We start from the raw sequence: 12,428 nt of genomic DNA on the forward strand, positions 1-12,428 counted from the left end.
GGATCTTATTCTTGCAAGACATAAAGTGTCTGATTTTGTTCAAGGAAAGGTCAAGGAACCAACATATGAAGAAGGAAATAAAAATACAAGGAAACATATATCTTAGCTATGAAATTAATTGTAGATGGAGTGAAGGACAATCTCCTCCCTTATATATCTAATATAGAATCTGCAAAAGCGTTGTATGAATGCCTCTCTAATTTGTTTACTATCAAGAACATTGGTCAAATAATTAGTCTTGAGAATGAACTAAGGACAATGAAGATGACATATGATGACACTGTGTCGTCATATTTTGTAAGGATCTCTAGAATAAGAGATGAACTACAAGCCATTGATGAAGTTGTACCAGAAAAGGAACCTGTAATTGTTGCTCTACTAGGTCTACCATAATTTTGGAGCTCCTTTGCCTTAGGAATTAAGAGTTGGAAAGATACACCTACCTTTGAACAATTGTGGAATGCATGTAGTCAAGAAGAAGCTCACATCTCATTAGTAAGTAATAAGGAGGATGAAGAAAACAACACTTAAAATGCTTACACTTCTTAACACAAGAAGAAAGGAGGACCAAGGAAGAAATTTGACCTATCCAAGATTGAGTGCTACATTTGTCATAAAATGGGTCACTATAAAATTCATTTTCCCGAGAATCCAAGGAATAAGAAGAGAGAAAGAGAACATGAAAATGTTGCAGAAGAAGCTCCACCAAATAAGAGAAAGGCTAAAGAATCAGAAGTCAAAGACTTATACTATTAAGCCTTCTCTTACATATTTCTCTAAGTCTACTACTTTAAGTGTTGCAACATTTTCTGTATGTTTAGATTTTTAGTGTTCTTAGGTATAGTATGATATGTTAGAAGTTCTTGAATTGTTTTGATAAGTTGTAGGCATCCCTCAATAGGATTGGATTAAGAGGGATCCCTCACCATTTTACCAAAGATAAGTATCTTGTTCCTTGTTTCCCTTTATATGTTTGATTTTCTCCTGACATCAATATTTGTTTGTGTTGCATACTCATAACCTTTTCTTTATATATTTTCCTTGGTAGGAAAGCTTGCAAAACACACAAAGGTTATGAAGAATACTGCAAACGAAAGACTAGAATCATGAAAATAATTCTTGTTACAGAAGAAGACCCCTCAGAGTAAAATATGTCCAACAAGGTTTGTTAAGCACAACTCAAGGTATGTCTTAGATCATAAGTTCTGTTGCAAGGTTTTTTTGCATATGAAAGGTATGATCATTTGAAATTTGAAATTTGCTTTATATTACTAACATATTTTTCGAGGGTTTTGAATCATAAAGACTTATGTTATGGTGATTAATCATTATATTGGATCTACCCCCATCATACTATCTCTTGTCTTTTGTTCATTTTTTTGAAACCCTAACCTTTAGGGTTCATTGTAAAACCCTAGCCTCTTGATGCTAAGGGTATGTCAATGTTAATAATTTTGAAACCCTAGTCCTCTTAGGGTTGTTAATAAATTCTAGAACCAATGATGAATTTATATTCTATTGATGTTTAGGGTTTTAGTATTGTTATGGCAAGAACCCTAGTATTTTAGGGTTTGTTGTTATTCTCCAAGTTATAAATTGAAACCCTAGATATTTAAGGTTTTCATAAATTAGGGTTTGTTGTTAATAAGATGAAACACTAGATTTTTAGGGTTGGTGAATTAGGTTTATGAGAAAACCCTTGTAACAGATAAAATAAGGTCCTAGGAATGGCACCCTAGGTGTGTATTCTTAGGCATAATCAAAACCCTTGCTTGATTAAAATTGTTGTATATCTAACTTTGATGTATTTGTCTAGGGTTTACTTCAGTGAGTATTGATATGAGATTCATGATAATGAAACCCTATATATGTATGTGCTAGTATGTTAACTTGATTGTTGATTTTTTAGTTGTATCTAAGATATATAACAAAACCCTAGAAGAATTTGTCATGAAACTCTAAATGCATATTGTTGAAAACTTATATGTATGATACTATGATTGATTGCTAACTTGATTTGGTTGATAATAGTTAAGTTTTTTATGTCTCAAAGATGAATTCTATGGTTTGTAACAAACCCCTAAAAAGTTGTTAAAATATAGAATATAAAATATGTTACCCTTGTAAATTATAAAACCTAACTATGTTTAGGTTTTTGATATCTAAATCTTGATTATTATGATGCTTCCATTATAATGACATGATTTGATTTGTAATTGATGTTGAATTTTTGCATGTACATAATATTCAATATGTTGAAGATGTTCATAATTGAAAATGACTTAATGATGATGATAAAAGAAGTTGCAAGAATGATGTATAGATGACCTTATTTCCATGAGGAAGAATAATATTCCCAAAAGAAATGAAGCCTTGAGAAGTTGAAGTTTCTCTCATGTTATAAGAGAAGGAAGCAGTTGATCTCCCTAAGTTAAAAGGGAGTTTGGATAGAAGAAAGGGTATATCTCCCTAGTTAAAAGGGAGAGCATGTTATGACAAGTTATAGTAAAGAAATAATGAATGAAAGTTGCAAACAAAGACTTGAGAAGTACTAAGGTTGTATTTGATGTTGCCGAAAAAGTGAAAGAAGAAATTTTTCGATAAAATGTATTTCAATAACTTGATATAAGCAGCATCAGAATGATTGAGGACCCTGAAGGTTTGTGTTTACTTGTATATATGTATTTGAAGGTTTATTACTAATTGGGGTGGTGTTTGTACAAATAAATCTCTCCATAAGAAGGTTGAAAATTTTGGAAGCATGCTTGCACTGGAAAATATATCTGATTTAGTTTATAAGGAAAGATGAAGCATCATGTGTAATACAAAATGCTTGGGAGAACACCTAGTCGACCTGTGTGTTGATGTATAGATCCCGAAGTAGGGAGGGTGGCGTTGGTCATGGAGCTCTGACCTTGGATACACACCTAGATCCATGGGTTCGTGATAAAGCTTAAAATCTTGATGGTACCTAGAGTGCCTAAAGCTTGAATTCACCTTAGTCCCACCCAATTAGAGTACCCTGCTCAGGTATCTAATCTATAGCACCACGTGTGTGTTGTGACTCTTCATAGAGCATATCATTTTGAGATCTTCCATGTACCTTTGTATATATGTAATTATTAATACCTCCTTAGTTAAGAGCGAGTGTTGAAAAATGTAGCTAGTGTTGTTCTTCATAATTTGTTTGAGTCATGATGTAATCTATTTGTCAAAAGGAAGAAAAAGAAATTTTATTATAAAAGAAATTGACTTATTAAAGCATGGGTTTCATGCTTGGGTCAATTTATTATAGGTCAAAGCCTCCATTATAGGCTTCTAGGGTTTATCTCAAGTGTCCTATTCTTTTTCATAATGTAAAAGACCCTTCTTCCACTTCATTTGTCAAGAAAGAAATTTATTTTCATGTAAAATAGGTCATTTAGGCCTCCTATACCAAATCAACCTCAACCTAGACAAGTTGGCCTAATTGAGGTACAGAATCTACTAAATAAAGGCAGTAATTAAACCTCACTCAAAGGACAAGACACTCAAGTTCGAAGACAGGAATTTGGGTGTGATTACAAGAATTCAAGTGTGATTACAGGAATTCATGACTGCAGTAATTCGGGTGTGATTACAGGAATTCACAACTACAGGGTTCGTGACTATAGGAATTTTGGTGTGATTGCAGGAATTCATAATTACAGGAATTCAAATATGATTGCAGGAATTCGCATTTAATTGCAAGAAATCGAAGTTGCAGGACAAGTTGAAGTATTGAAGTTGGAGAGCCGAAGTTGCAAGGCTGAAGTAGGGCCACAATTCTAAAGCTAGAGGACCGAAATTATGAGTTGAAGTTGGGTTGCAGAATTTTCACTGGTCATCTTGGAAGGTTGACTTGGTGGAGGAGAAAGGTCTTTTGGTTAGGTCTAATGTCTAGGATTGTCTCAATTTGATTTGAATCTACTAGTGGAAGAGTTTGACTGGTTTTTCCCCTATAGAGGGGTTTTAGCCCTCGTTGAGTGCCTATATTTAGTGTCCCTGGTCTTCATGTTTTTGATTTGATGATTTCTTGATGAAATAAGATAAAAGAAGAACAAAAACAAAGCTAATAAGAAAACAATAATATCAAAAGTAATTATCAATATAAGAAAATATTTCTACCTTTTTGATTTTCTAGGATTGTTTTCCTTTCTTTTTTCTTGCATGAATTGTAAAGGTTGGGATTTCTTCATTATGCAGATTCATCAAGTTATCTAGCCATATCAAAGGCTTAGTAAAAATCTATCATCAACACCAAGACATTCCACAAGCCATCAAGTATATAAACCATTTATGCATCACACATTCCACTTGCATCCAACATTCCAAGTCTTTCTCTAGGGTTTCATCCCAAAAAACCAAATACTTTTGTATCCAAGACTTCAATATGAGTTGTAACCTCCAATTATTCTCCAGGGCTTACAAACACTAAGTATTATAACCTATGTACCACATAAGCATAAAAACTCCAAGATTAATACATCAATATTAAAAGCACATACTTTAATACAAGCGTTATGCTAGACTCTCTTCTTGCTTTATATAAAAATAAGTGAGGGAGTTTTTCTCCTCAACTCCCTGTAACTCTAGAGTAACTTCCTTTTAAATATTTGTAACATTGCCTTTCATTCAGAGACTTGACACCAACTAACAATAAATCAAAAATTTAGTTAAGTTGTTGAACACTTGTCTCATAGGCTAACTTCAATGGCTACTCTTTCAACAAAGCTCTGATACCATGTTGAATTTTCTACAAGATGTATAGTAGAAACTGATTTTATGATCTGATAATTACTACCTCCTAATGATCTTTAACAATTTATCTCATGACATTGATGTCCTTGAGCAATTGCAGAAAATATCAATAACAAATGCAACGAAAATAAAAAGATCATAAAGAGACAACCATGTGTAATAGAGACAACGATTTTACCATGGGAGAAAACCTAGCAACTTTTCTTCTAGGAGAAATTATTCTTCAGCAAGGTTTACAAATCCAAATTGTCTAGAAATCTGTGTCAATATCCAAGTCCAAATACCAGTCAAACCTGATCAATTTCCAGCAAATCAACATTGATTAAACGAAAAAAAAAAAAAATACATAAGTCAAAATTGGTCAAAAAATAAAATTTCAACCTGCAATCAACGGTCTGTGGTCAATTTGGCTTGTAGTCATATCCATACTACAGTTAATTCTGGTCAATGGTCAAACTCAAACTTGGTCAAATTTCAGTGAATTCAACCTCTTTCTATCACATGTGCAATTGCTCTATAAGAGAGAGAATGTGATGATCAAAATGATCAAAATTAAGATGTCACATTATGCATATATGCTTGTCAAATGCGGTTGAATTTTTCTGAGGAACACACCCTTTCATGGTGGGGTTGACTTGTACTTTTTGAGCCTACATGATGCCCAAACAATAAAGATTTTATTTTAACTTTTCACAATTCTTCTAGGCCAACTTAGGAGACTTCTTAGCATGTGGGAATACCTCCCAATGCTACAAAAAATCAACAACATGGTGTGAGAATGGAGATGTGGCAGCAAACAAGTAAGGTATTCCTTGGACAAGGGAAGTACTCCTTTAAGATCCTAAATAGATTTAGTATGGAGGATTGCAATCTTATGTTGACACCCATGACTACCAACTTGAGGAAGTTGAATTCTTTTGAGTTAGAGTTGGTAGATCCCACATTATACAAGCAACCAAAGATTTGGTTAATACTAGGCCAAATATTTGTTTTTTTTTTAAAACATTAAGTCGAATTACGGTAAATAAGGAGGGATTACTAGGTGTGTTGTACTCTTATTTTTTCCTTTCTTAAGTTTTACATGCTTAAACTTGGTTGAAGTGCAAATCATAGGAGAGATTAGACCTGTTTCAAAGCAATGAATGAGCTCAAAGGCCATGTCGATCCTACTCAATTAGAAAGTGATTGGGAAGAGCTTTCTGATGATTTGAACAAATTTTAATTTGGCCATTGGAATCAAGAGATCAGGATAGTCAAAGCGGAGCCCGTGAGAGTCAAAACCCCAGAACCCAAAAATACCAGGACTCGTTATCGAATCAATTGTGAGAAGTTTCGGGACCAGAGACCAAAATTTCATTATTTGTCGAAGTTGGGGGAGTCTATTGACATACTTCCATAACATAAATTGGAAACCTGGACCTCACAACCCCAGATCCCTGTAGCATTTTTATAAATCAATTCTCGAAGGATCTATGATCAAACTATGTAAAGACTCTTCTCCCTCTTTCGGTTAGACAAGTGGCATCATGCCATTGGGCAGAGAATACGTCAGCAACTGCTCACTGGGAGCTGGACACGTGGTAGGAACTTTTGGAGTTTTCAAGTACCTGAAGGACCCAGATATGGATGACACTTGGACCAATCACAGGTCGACATGTGTCTCATATGACGTCATCCTAGCAATATACCCTGAAAGGTTAAGAGTTGTTTCCTATTGCATTCTAGCAGGAGCCAGGCTTTCGGGCATCAAGAAGCCAAGCTTCCCGGGCATCAGGGAGCCAAGGCGCTATAGAATCCGGGTTCCAACTCAACAATGACTAACATCGCTCTCATCATGAAGAAGTCGCCAAATGGCAATGAACCTTCCACATGTCTCGGATTTAAACGACTAATGGGTGGACACATATGGTGAGGATCACCACCCATCGTAAAGAAATATCACTCAAAAAGGAGCTCCAATGGGTGGAAAAGCGTGGTTGTTAAGCCAACGTTGTCCCCACAGAAAGTCAGAGTCAACAAATCAATATATGCAGATCAATAGTCGCTATTGATTCCAAGGGGATGAGGATTACCTCCAACTCCGCCCAGACACCTCACCGAGGAGATTAAAAGAGCCCGCCACCTATCAGACCAGAGCGAGCTTACCCAGTTGTTGGGATTTCCAAGGACATTTATTACCTTGGGAACATTATGAACAAATGTTAGTTGAGGCCAATAGCAAGGTGGACTCATCACGCGAGAAGGTTGTCACTCTCAAGGGGAGTACCATAGTAAACTATTTGCAAAGATATTTCCAACTGTTGTGGCTAGTGAAAACCTTGTTCTTTGATAAACCGAACTAAACAGAGCTAAACCGAACTAAACAGAGCTCACAAACCTGAGGATAGCCTATAACACCCTTATTCATATTCCCATACTAGACCTAGTTTTATGGCAAAGGTGTGACGAATTAATCAACCTACTGTGAATCTTGGTGGTGGAGCTCAGGCCCACTTCAAAGGATCAAGCGAGTTGGCATTAAGGATCTCTCTTGATCTGAAATCATACCATATCTCTGCCATTTTGGCAATTTGTATATATTTTATTTTATTTTCAAGAAGATATCAAGTTTTTATGTAATGATTAGAGCAGTTACACTTTTGACCAGCTATCAGAACTAATCAGTTTAGCCAATTATCACTCTAGAAGATATTTTTGCAACTGTTTTTTGTTGGGACTCTCCCTATAAGAGGGAAATCATTTGAAGGGTTTGATTTTCTATTTAAGACACTACAATTTTTCTATAAGTTTGGCAAGTTCTGAGGCTAAGAAGGCATGTATTCAATTCTAAAAGGCTAATGAAGAAGTTTTTGGTGATTCCAAGCATTGATATGTGGAGTATGTGTTCTTGACTCTGTGCATCATATTCATATGTGTTTCTTTCGTCTTGGAAATCGTGTAGTTGTAATTGCTGGAACTCAATCTTGTATCTCGAAATTATCTATCATATTATGGCAGATGGTACCTGTAAATGTTGGATTGAAAACCTTAAAGTGTGCTCCATGGTTTCTAATTTCATTTCCTTTATTTGTACGTTGCTTTGTTGAATTTTAGCGCATAGGATTCTATTAACTAGCCCTCTGCACTAGACTTCTTTCCTTATTTCTTCTTTCACCTATACTATCACAACTAAAGAAACTCCATTATTTTTGTGTAGGCCACCTTGGCTAAACTTTACTTCTTTGGAACAAAATGTTGTCAATGTGTATAACATGTTCCGTTTTTGAGTACTATTATTGAACCAATTGCAAATCCTTTGTATTTTAAAATCTTGAGCAATAATGAATTATCTACAAGAGACTTTAAGATGTCCTAGGCACTGAACCTTGACCTCAACAAGGGGCTTGTCTCTAGGAACCACAACAGGGTGGAAGCAAAGCATGTGCTCAAGGATCTTCAAGGTACAATGGAGTATGGACTCAGAGATGTTAGTAGTGATAGCGTGCAGTTAGTGGGTTGTACAAACTCAGATTGGGCTGGGAGTGTTGCAGGCAAGAAAAGCACCTCAAGGTGTTGGTCCAACTCAAGATCAATGGTGACTCCATGGTTTAGCAAGAAGCAAAGTTTAGTGGCTCTTAGTTCAACAGAGGCCAAGTACATGGCTATGATTTTGGTGAGTTGTAAGGCCATTTGGATTTGCAAGATGCTTATGGGGTTGTTTGGTTTTGGGTTGGATTCAATGATGATTCGTTGTGATAATCAAAGTTGCATTAATCTCTCTAAGAATCCAACGTTTCATGATAGGTCCAAGCATATAAAGTTCAAAGGGGAGATGTGAAGCTCAAGTATACCTCCACATATGAAAACATGGCAAACATCCTCACCAAGCCCCTTGTGAAGAGCAAGCTTATGTTTTACAGAGAAGCTAGGAAGGAATGGTTGTGTAATTGACTAAAACAAAGCTTCTACATAGGCTACGTGTCAAGAATGCAAAGTATATCAAATACCCTGTTTAGGTGCTTGGTTGAGAGGAGTAAGTGATTATTATGATTTATTTATTAACTTATGAAATGCATATTGATTAATTTAATTAATCAATCTTGGGTATTGGGCTAAGTTATTAAGGATATATAATTTAATTATTTAAGTGACTCAGATCTAATCTCTATTGTTGATATAACTGGGTTAAGAATTAATCCTATCCATTTGGAGATTGGAGGTTAAGGATTTAGCTCAAGATGAAATTATAAGGGAGAAGTGAAAGACATTTTGTTGTGACTAAGAGAGTGATTTTCTCAAGTGAGATGATCAATAATTGGAGAGAAAGGAAACATGTGCAACAAGGGTTTTTCAGAAGACAAATGTATGGAAGCCAAGACTTTGGAGTGAGAGGCTAAGTTTTTTGTGTTCACCGAAATTGTGAGAGGCCAAGTTTCCAACCAAGTCCACATGGAGGAGGGTAAATCAAGACTTTTTTCCCTAGTGCATGTTAATTTTTGTAGCATCGGATGTGTTCTAGCTACGAAATTTGGTGGAGAGGCCAGAATACATGAGATCCCCAAGACCCAGAAATCGTTTCTGGAAATTCCACCTAGAAGTGACTTAATTAGATTATTAACCAATTTGTTAATGTTTCCCAAATCTAAACTTAGGAAAACTAGTTACTTAATCATAATTAATTAATTCAAGGTGAGAATCATCTAGAAACTTACACGGATCAATCCAAAATGAACCTAGCCATCGATTAAGTTTTAATCTTGGTCGTTGGTGCTTCAACAGTGGATTATAAGAGGAAGTTGATGGCCGCTTGGAGAACACACTCGAGAACACCAGAAATTCGATTTCCTTGGCAGATTGATTTCTAGAGTAGCAGCAGTCAGTTGTCGGAGAGCCAAAGATCAAAGCAGTGAGTGAGGGCCAGGGACAGTGATCCAGAGAATGTTTTCCAGATCTGGAGAGGCAGCAACAAGAGGGTCGAGTTATTCTCAATGAGACAGTGTACAGGACTACGCAGTTTCTTTAGATTGACAGTTCGATTCAGCTGAGGAAAAATCCGTTCTCAGTTCCAATGGTTGGGCAGAGGTTCTAGAGTGCCGGAGAGACGATTTCCTCAACAGAGGAAGGCAGAATGACTTCATCAGAGATTGGTTGGAGGCTTGATGTCATAGCTACTACGCAGAGCAGCGTAGAGGCTGACATAGAGGGTCCAAAAGGCCGATTTTTCTGAAGGCAGGTTGTGTCAGGATTACTTGTAGAGGAAGGGTAATTCCCTTCAATAATTTTGGCCAAATTTTCTTGTTGTGCATTGCCAATTTCAGGCATCCATATTGGACTCATATTTTCGCAGCTGCATAATAAAATAAAACTCTCATTTTTTGCACCAATTTTCCCGGATTGGGTTTTTTCGGGGACTTTTGCCCTAAAACAACGGTGTTAATTTTTATGTGTGTGTGCTAGTATTTTCTCAATTCCAACGCTATTTATTTTCGGCGGTTTTATTTGTGAAGATTGCAGTGTGTTTATTTCGATGTTGTCATAGCAATAAACTGAATAATTAATTTATCAGTTAGAAGATATAATACTAGTTGTTGCAATAGGATTCTGGTTTCCAAAATTTTCACATGGTATCAGAACATGACTGATCAACCAAAGAGCTCAGAAGCAAAAGAAGGAATTTTGTTGTGCATTAACAAGCCGAAATTCCCAGGGGCAGCGCAATCCATTGCCAGGCAGGCCGAGTTGCTTGAGGAAGTTCGATTTTTCAGAGAAAAGAGGCAAAAAAATTGACTTTTCAGATTGGGTGATTCCAGCGGGCAAAGGGAGCAGCTCAGATTTTTCGTTGGGAGGATTTTTGGCTGGACACAAAGGGCTTTGCAACAATTCACTAAGGCAAGACTAGAATTGGGTGGAGGAGAAAAGCATACATAGCTGAGGGAAAATTTTCCTCAAGGAACTTCGAATCTCGGAAGTTTGAATTTCCAATTGCATATTGGCAGTAGCAACTTGCAGGACCACGCTGTTGTAGGGAAAAGTATCCGACTCGGATGACCCTATCCCACTCTAAGGGTGATAGTACCTCAGCAACAACTGTAAAGAAAACTACTTAAGGTTTACTTCTTTACGAAAGCAAGAGAGAATGAGGAAATGCACTAACCGTTGCCTTGCGCTTAATGTCGAATCCAAACTCTTCTCTTTGGCTGCTTGCTCCCAGCTCCTTGCTCTTTTGCTGGCCCAGCTACAATGAGATCCTGCAAAATAACAAAGAAGGAAACTACAAGAAGCATGCAATCATAACTGATTCAAGGATTAGCATAAATCAAATATACAATTATCACAATATATCATTGAAACAAGTGCATATAGAAGAACCTCAATAGCTTTTATTAATGAAGAAGTAAAGTTCTGAGAGAGTTACAACCATTGAAGGCCCCAATCCAGCAACACCTCCCAGCAGAAAGAATTTCTCCTCTTCACCTCCTTCAAGCAATCACCCAATAGCTCTATAGTGAAACCAACAGCATATCATTACTTTGCACAAAATTCCAGCCTCCTGAGCTCATAGGAGAGCTCAATATATAGATGAATTGAGAAAAGATGAGTCAGCTTGCAACTGATGTGTAGCTGCCTTGTGTCCTCTCTCTCTTCAGTTGATCTTCAGTTCTTGAGTCCACTTGGAGAACCTTGCTTCCACTTGGAGAAACAGAGCCTCTGACTCATCACAAGGCGAAATCCCTGATCCAAGTGTCATTTTTGGAAGATTCCAGAGCCATGACTCAGTGTGCCACTTGTCCCATCTCGCTCAGCGCAGGTGGCCTTTGTTCTACCTGCTTTGCAACGCAGGTACACCATGGAGGAGTTGAGTTTCAGCGCAGAAGCCTAGTGGAGCACCTGCTTTGATTTCAGGATTGCTTGTTTTTGAGTGTTTTCAGGTGGAGAACTGATCTGAGAGCTGTTGGTTTGCTGACCTTGTTCCTCTAGGGGTAGCAACATCATGTTTAGGGACTTTGGATCCCTTGGATTATTGACAATTCATGCCTAATGCTGTAAGGCACAAAATTGTCTATAACACACGCATTCAAGAAGGCAGTGTGAGTAGCAGATTAATAGTCGAGTACAAGGAAAGAGGGAGTTTTCGACTTGATTAGAGATGGCCACAACTAGGCTAAGAGATCGGGACAGGTTGGAGGGTTCCTCCAACTATGTCATCTGGAAGGTCACAATGTCCTTCATGTTGGATGAATATGGCTTGAAGTTCTACATAGACAGCGTTGTGGTAATTCCCCAGCATACGGATTAGCTAAAGGAATATAAGAAGGAAATGGAAAAGGCGAAGCGGTTGATCTTAGATGGATTTCGAGACCATATAGTCTCATACGTAGTTGTCAAGGATATTGTCAAAGAGATGTGGGATGCTCTCGCCACGCTATATCAGGGCACTTCCGAGCAGCAGAAGATGTTCCTAGAGGAGACACTGAGATGCATTAGGAGTAGAAAGGGAAAGGCATAAATTCGTTCCTCGCCAGGATTCAAGAGATCTGAGACCAGCTTGCAGTTGTTGGGGAAACGCCTCAACCAACAAAACTAGTGAGGTTGGAACTGAATAGTCTGTCTGAGGAGTGGAAAGTATTTGTCCAAAGCATATTGGGCAGAGACAAGCTACCAGAATGGGA

The sequence above is a fragment of the Pinus tabuliformis genome, chromosome 6, assembly GCF_031772625.1.
Source record: "Pinus tabuliformis cultivar Carrire ecotype Pingquan chromosome 6, CPIR1, whole genome shotgun sequence".
Taxonomy (NCBI): Eukaryota; Viridiplantae; Streptophyta; class Pinopsida; order Pinales; family Pinaceae; genus Pinus; species Pinus tabuliformis.